This window comes from Grammomys surdaster, unplaced genomic scaffold (genome assembly GCF_004785775.1).
Source record: "Grammomys surdaster isolate TR1022 unplaced genomic scaffold, NIH_TR_1.0 97, whole genome shotgun sequence".
In the NCBI taxonomy this organism is placed as follows: domain Eukaryota; kingdom Metazoa; phylum Chordata; class Mammalia; order Rodentia; family Muridae; genus Grammomys; species Grammomys surdaster.
The window spans coordinates 11,850,714-11,858,770 of record NW_021604576.1 but is presented as its reverse complement, the minus strand read 5'-3'; the positions used below and the strand labels follow the sequence as shown (position 1 = coordinate 11,858,770).

At 38.9% G+C, this 8,057-nt stretch overlaps 1 protein-coding gene across 1 annotated transcript in view; it reads left to right on the top strand.

Annotated features, from left to right (window-relative positions):
* The first annotated feature begins 902 nt into the window (after positions 1-902).
* Fut9 (fucosyltransferase 9) overlaps positions 903-8,057 on the top strand; it is a 168,684-nt gene continuing 161,529 nt past the window's right edge. The window contains exon 1 of the mRNA XM_028781372.1: positions 903-1,154. The gene's annotated coding sequence lies outside the window, so the exon portion shown is untranslated. The remainder of the gene's footprint in view (positions 1,155-8,057) is intronic.

The window sequence follows — 8,057 nt, the reverse complement described above, 5'->3', positions numbered from 1 at the left end:
AGGATTGATTTGTAGTTTAACAAAATAAACAAAAACTCAACAAAGTGGAGTCTGCCCCATCCATCCATCCATCCATCCATCCATCCATCCATCCATCCACCTATCCATCCACCTACCTACCTACCTACCTATTTATATTTTAATGTTCCTTACAGAGGAAAGTCAAACAGCACTGCCCTTTACATTTAGAACCTTTGTAAATCACTGAGAATGTGGTTTCAGAAAATCTGATTCTCCCTTATCTTTAGTTTTAACCCCCCCCCCCCGTTTTTAGCTGGTTAACCCCAGCCAAGAACAAACACAAGCAGCAGATCAGAGGGACAGGAGAAGGTGGCCCGCATTGAGCTCCCTGCTGGCGCCTTCTGGCTGGACAGTCCGTGCCAAATAGCGCCTAGGGAAAAAAACAGCAATAAGGAACTCGACAGATGCGGTTGCTGCACGTCTAGGACCAGTTTGACCGAAAAGGAGAGTGGAGGAGGCTGACAGGCTGAGAGTCTGCATCTGGGAGACGTAGCAATGGAACCAGGGGCTGTGTGTGCGCGCACAGGTGCCACAGGCCTGGAGAGCAATGCTGTGTCTCTGCAGCCTCCCGGCTTAACACACGCGGAGGCTTGCTGAAACTGCATCCGCAGTAGAGCGTGGTACTCCGAACCACAGCCACCGGAGGCAGAGCCAAAGGAAAGGGCGCGAAGGGGGAAGCATGGAGTGACAGGGTATTGGGGCAAGACCCACAGGTCCATTTCAGAGCTCCTCTGGTGGGAACCTGTACCCGACAGCTATGCTCCTCCCTTCTCTTCCCAACTCTCGGTGATCATCTCCATCTCCCCTCGCGCATCCCTTCCCCCCCTCTCTGCTTTCTTTGCTCTCCCTCCCTGCCGCGTGCCTGCTCCCCTCCCCCTCTTCTGGCTGCTCTAGGCAGCAGCAACCTCGGCAGCCCCGGAGATGGGAAGAGAGCGCGCGGGGCGCTGCTGCTCTGGAGCCGCCGATCTTTCTTCCTCGGGTTCCCTGAGACTCCGCGGCCGCTCTTGCCTCCTGGCTACCCACAGACTACGGCTACACTGCTAGGACAGCGCCGCCACCACCGTCAGCCCTCGTCCCGCCCGAGCCGTGCTGCTCTCACGCGCCGTGGATGGAGCTTTCCCTCGCTGGGATCGGTGAGTACCAGAGACTCTAGGGGGCCAGGCACTAAACTGAGCGCCCACCGAACATCCTTAGACGAGAAAGGCACCCTGACCACCTGCTGGGTATATTCCTCACACAGGATCTCCCACAGGTCCCCGGGGACATTTGGTTTCAACTCCACTAGCCTGGAACTTGAACCTTTTCTCTTCCAGAGATAGCTTCTTGTACGTCTTAGTCCCTTGTCACCCTCCTGCCCTCCCGCTGCCTTTCTCATTCCCGCCGCAGATAGCCTCCGCCTGGCGTCACTTCAAACAGGGTCATTGCTACCGTCGTTGTCCCCAGGTCTTTCTGAATTTCATCTCCTGCCGCGCGGTATCGTGCGGACCTAGGTTTCTCCACGAAGTCCTCCCCTGACCAACCCTCAAAGCCTGACCACAGAGTCATCTGTCCTGCCATCCCGTTCCTCCTCAGAGTCGTAGTGAATTCTGACCTCATTCCTCCCACATGATGCTGTCTTGAAGCTTTTCTGACACTCGTCTCAAAACTGACACTGACACGCGGTGTATTCTGTGTATTGTGTCTCTGTACCTGGGCTATTTAGGTGATGATCAAGCATGGAAAGAGGACAAAAACAGGAAATCTTTTGGGACTAAACTTTTTGTCATTGTTTTAAAGTGCACAACTATTTACGTTGCTTAGATTCCTCCTTGTCTAGGGGCTTGTTGACTGAACACAGGGAAGGCCCCTTATTTTACCTGTTTTTTTTCCCCCAGAATCTGTCTCTTTTTTTCAGGTCTAGAGCAGCCCACACACACCTACACAGCCCAGTTGTGAATCTCCCTGAGAGAGAGCCAGCAAAGGTCGGCAACTTTTAAGGATAGGCAGCTTTTTCTCGAAAGAGTTGGCACCAGAGATACCGTTTACAATCTCTTTATTATTGTTGTTATTATTTTAAATCTCAGTAAGTTAAAGCCCTTATTTCTTTTGTGTTTATTGCCTAAGAGCGGAACGTTGTACAGAGAACTTCCATACCATGCACTTCAGGGGCGGTGTAGGTGTAGTCTCTTCCCATCCTTCCTGAATGCAGCAGTCCTTCCTGCTGAAATCAGGCTCATCATTTGTTTGTGGTTATCTTGTTGAACAAAAACAAACCTTGTGTTCAATGAATGAATCTGACTGAGGGAGTGGAGGGTATCTGTCAGCAGGAAAGGAGGTGATTTAAATACTACAATTTCTATTCAAAATTTCTCTGTGCTTTTATTGTAAAACAAGATCCCATACAACTTACGAGTTACATTTAAACAGCTTGTGAAATATTAATTTGTGGTTGCATTTTACTGCACAGAACTGAACACAGGGTTAATGTTTGAAAAAACGTTAGAAGAGTATTCAAGAAAATATAAGAAACTTTGAAGGGTAACCCTATCGAAGAATGGACTGTGTGAATAAGTTTTTTGATATTACTGTAAGCAATTTAAGGGAAATGAGACTTGACTTGCCATCCTCCCCTTTGCAGTTGATGGAGAGGATGTGTTCAGTCCTATTCTTAAGCAGGCAATGCTCCCTATATATAAAACAGGAAGGGGAAAGTTGACCAAATGTACAATGAGTTTGTTTACCAACCATTGCCTTAAAACCCTCAGGTCTTCCCTTATCAAGTAAGTGTTTTACTTCATTTTGCTTTCTCTGTAGTCCTTGTCTCTGAACTCTGGGCAGGAACAGAGTGGCCAGCAATGGTTTTCAGCAAATGTGTTCAGCTGTATCAAAATTCATAGGGGCCAGGTGTACTAACTTTACTGCTGGTTTTCTACAGAAATTTGCCTAATTAACCGTACTGTCTGACTAAGAAAAATACTCAAAACTATGTACTTAAGTTTGCAACTGCTGCAGATGTTCACATATGACATGCTGTGTGGACAATAGGTGAGTTAGAAGATGAATGAGAGGATCTTTTAAATTTCCCTCTGAGGATATTTATCTTTTGTGTAGCAATGGGGTAATTGGTATGTACTGTATACTCCACAATAATGGGTCTTCACTGAATAGATACATCACAGTTGAATGAATCAAAGCAGAGAGTAATGCTGAATGCTCTGTTTTTGTGGTAAGCATAAGTTGAAATCAAAGTATTCTGATATAATTGTAATTTATGTCAAAATATTAGCATTGACTAAGAACCCTCTATGAATATGAAAATGAATTTGTCATAAAATAGAGCAGAGACTTTTCATTATGGATTCTTATATAGAACTCAAGGCCCTCCTGGATTTAATGTTCCGGTAGTTAGTAAGACTATGCAAAATAATCAAATCTTACAGATGAGGAGACAGGAGAACCAGTACTGGAATGTTGCTCTTACTTACAGGCTACCAAGGAGAACAGGTATAAAGTCAATATTTGTCTTGGCAAAGGAGATTAACAATTGTGTAAATGACAGGAATTTTATTAACAAGTTGTCTTTAGTTTTACTGGGAACATAAGGTGAAGAGATAAAGGCTGAGGAAGATGATGCACATGGAGTAAAAATAAAGAACCTGTGAATACTGAAGCTTAACTCAAGTGAGGATAACTGAATACAATCCCATTATTTTAGGTAATAGCTGTCTTCCAACTCGATTCTTTCACAAGCCTCTATTTCAGGAATAAAAATGCAACATTTTTCTTCTTTTTGTGAAGTGATTATTTAATTTCACTAAAATTTGAAAGTCAAAGGCAAACTCGTGTAAATGAACTCTGTCTAAATGAACTAAGTTCTAAACAAATTTAAAACCAAAATTTTGGACAATGAATACATAAACATACAAATGTACAATGTTTGATGGAGGTAAATATCTTATGTTGACTTATTTACATTGGTGAATGTCTTACTCAGTTTTATGTACATTTATGTATGATATAATTCACACATGCCTATATATTAAAACCCACAAATTTTCTTAACAGAAAAATCACCCAATATAATGGATATAACAACACATTATATAAGATTCTGTAGTGTTTTTTTTTTTTCTAGCATCAGTATATACAGTAATATTAACAAGCTTTCTTTGGAAACAGAGTGATCATTTTAATACCAGCTTCATGACTCAAAGTCTCACAGTTTTCAAGGATGTGTGATTCTGATTCTGATTCAGGGCATCTGATGTTTCATGCCTATAATTATGGTATTTGGGAGACCGAGACAGGAAGGTTATTCCTTTAAAGTTAACCTGTGCTGCACTGTGGAGTACCTCACTCAAAATGACAAAGGGAAGCACAAACCAACAAAGGACATTTAAATTCTGTGGTGAGACTCTTGACTTCTTGAGAAGTAACTCCATTTAATTGCAAATGAATGACTCAGATTTTAGGTGTTGACTAGAGAATTTGAAGGACATTCCATTTCTATTATTTAAATAAAGATTTATTCAAGGTTCTTAAGTAATTAACATATTCAGAATTAGAGTCTGGGTTTACTCATTTTATGTTGTATCTGACTTTCTTTCTTTTTCTTTTATACCATTTTAATTACACACAAGTATCAAGGTCAGTTCTAGGTTGAGGAACTAGCAGTACAATAGATGCAAGTAGTCAAAGAACAAGCAAGGCAATAAACAAAGTTCCAAGATCTGACTTTCTATGATATAAAACAAGCCCCTTCATTGTTTCTGAGAAAGGTCATACAGGATGATCCTGTTTCCTGATGGTAACCCGTCCCCGACAGTCTTTTGGTCACTTTCTTGTTTAAGCTTGGGAAACATTTTAAAATCATACAGTTATGAAGCTGCCTAATACATTCATATTTTATTTTTCACTTATTATTAACTGTATATCATACAGTGTAAGTTTCTTTTGTAGCAATATTATACCAGAAATATCTTTCATTTTAACTTTTATAAGCAGTAAATTGAAAGACATTACCTAGGGCAGACGTTGGCTTCAGTAGGCATGGGACAGAAATGAAATTGTAATTTCCTTGGCCTGTTTAATTAATCCTTATTTCACCATGAAGAAAGTTTACACATTGGGACGCTTTATTTTTACTTTGTGCTTTGTTTCTTATAGATTGAGTAGCTTGGGTAATTGGGGAAGAGAAACTACCCAACTACCCAAAACTTTGTCTGTTTTACAATGTTCAAGTACATTTCTTAAAATCCTGGCACCTGTAAATTTATTTTCACTGATCTGGGGCCATGAAAAAGTGAATGAGTTTGTCAATAAGGAGCCATCATTATTACTGGCTAAATACTAAACTGCCAGATGCACTCTTGGACATGGTGGCTCATCACTGCCATCATCCCGAGGAATAATGAATTAATGTGTGTAGATAACTGAGTCTTATCACTTGGACCAATATTGCATTATCTAAATGTGGCTGAATTGGAGGTAGTGAAGAGAATTGGTGATGCTGGATTGTTTGGTAGCTTGCTCGACAGATGAGGGATCATGTCTTAAGAGTTCCTTGTTAAAGGAGTTGATGTTAAAGATGTTCAAGATGGAGATGTGTCTAACAAGAGAATTGTATTTTTAAGGTTTTCCATGACCTAATTTCTTTGCAGTGCAATTCAGCCTTCATTAACTGAGATCTTACTATACTTTATGATCTGATATGATGAATACAGACACATGAAAGGATATAATATAGGCTCTGACTTCAGATACATTATAGTTTACCTGGATAAGCTGGATAGGGAGCTTATAAATGAAAAAGAGTGAGGAAATATAGGCTGCTCTTAACCTAGGACAGCCCAAACTTCCTGAACAAATGATCCAAGAAAAAATAAAAAGAACACAACATAGGCATGTCTTCATTGTATTTCATTTAGGGAGCTATGCTATTACTAAGACTTGATATGAAATTAATGTCACTCCTTAAAAGCATACAATTTTGTTGCTGCCTATATTTAAATATAATGTCAACCAAATACTGACAATACAGAATTTTATTATACATTATTACAATATATATACTTGCATATTTATAATTCTTACAAATAAACACAGTAGGTGATTAAGTTATAAAGTAAATTTCCAAGGGAGATGTAACTATTTTGTATACTTTTAATAAGTATACAAATTAGATTAGACTGTACACTTTTTCTTTTAGCAAACATTCACAAGAAAGTGAGCAAAAATGGGGAAGGAATCTATAAATAACTCCTATGTTGTATCTTCAAGACTTACAAGTCTACAAATGGCTTTAATAAGATAGACATTTAAACTTAAGTAATTAAAATTAATCTTATTTAGATAAAGAACATTTACTGAATAATTACACCTGAATGTTAGAAAAACTTAGTTGAAATGTTAAAATATATTCTTGGGAAATTATTTGAAGAGATTTATAATGTAGACCATGGACTGGAAGATTATATACATAGTTATCAAACTTTATAGTATTGTTATAGTATTGTGGTTATTGAAAAGTAATGGCATGCAGTAGTTCCTTAAGATACATGAATAGTTTTAAATAAAAAGATTATTATATGCACATGAAGGATTTATTTCTTTAATGTTTGCTCTTAGTTTCCCAAGAGAAAAAAAGAATCTATCTGATTTGATTTGTACAAGTGTGTGTATATGTGTGAACAAATCAAAGAAATTGTTATAGCAAGCTGTAACCACTTGGAAAAAATATATTAGTAACCTTGTTGCATGAACGTGATTTGATTTTTTATCATAAGGGCCTTAAGTATACACAAGCTAGCCTTGACAGAAACCAAGAGCCATTCTAGGAGTTTAATCTGTATATTCAATTGCATCAGCAGCTGGGACTATGGGACCAACAGCTGGATTCAGTGGGAGATAATCCACTCTAAGCTAATAAAGTTCATTAACTCTCTCACTCTCTCTGGAAAGCTGCTATATTAGGAAATTGCCTTGCTTGCTGCCTTAATTTCTATAATTAGATCTGTGGTCATTTTTTCTCCTATAATATTTAAGAATATTCTACTGGATGATATAGGGAAAAAAAAGGAAAGAAGCCATGTAAGCTACTTTTGTCTTGTTGCCACGTATCACATGTGTGTTTGCCCAGTTTTGATATTCTTTTCTGGCACTTACCTGATAATATCGAGTAGGCACATGAAGTCCTATTTTTTTACTATACAAAGTTATTAAACAGAATTACAAAACTTTTGTCACCAAATGATGTTTCCTTGCCTTTCCTGCTAGGATCTCTGTTGAAACTCATGAACTGAATCTAAAGGTGCTTTATTGTGTACAAATACAGGTAAAAAGGCAATCTGAGGATATCTAACATACCCAATCCTCTTTCTCCCTGAAATTCCTAAACATGTGCATATTCATTTAAATAGATTTTTATTTTATATCTTTTCCTGTGTAAAGTGCTGTGTGTGTATGTATGTATGTGTGTATATGTGTGTATTTGTATGCATCACATACATGTCAAAGCATTTGGAGGACATAAAGCATCAGAACCCTTGGAACTGACATTTTAGAAAAATATGGGCTGCTCTGCAGGCATTAGGAACCATACCCAAGTCCCATATTGCTGTATTTTCATAGTGCAGTATCCAATACTTCTGGCTGATGCAATCTGGACTCAAACAATAGCCACTTTCTTTGCAGACTCTTCTTTAATCTAAGGCATTGGCTGCTCCATTATGTAGAAAATATCATTTAAGTTCTCACCAGCATGAGTCTTAGAGACAGGGGTTATCATTTCTACATAGTGTTTGTGGGTCCAAAAATTTTGATTTTTTTCATCATTCTGATTTCCCAGTGAGTCACCTCCATCTGAATTCTAACTCAAACAGACAAAGTCAAAGAGAACAATTACCATTACAAGGACACATGTGTCTTGTACCAAAGATTTCCACAGCTTTTTTTAAACTCAGGAAACTCTCCCTCAGAAGATTATGCTTACTGATATTGGAAAAAGTCACTAAACACATACACACATACACACACACACACACACACACACACACACA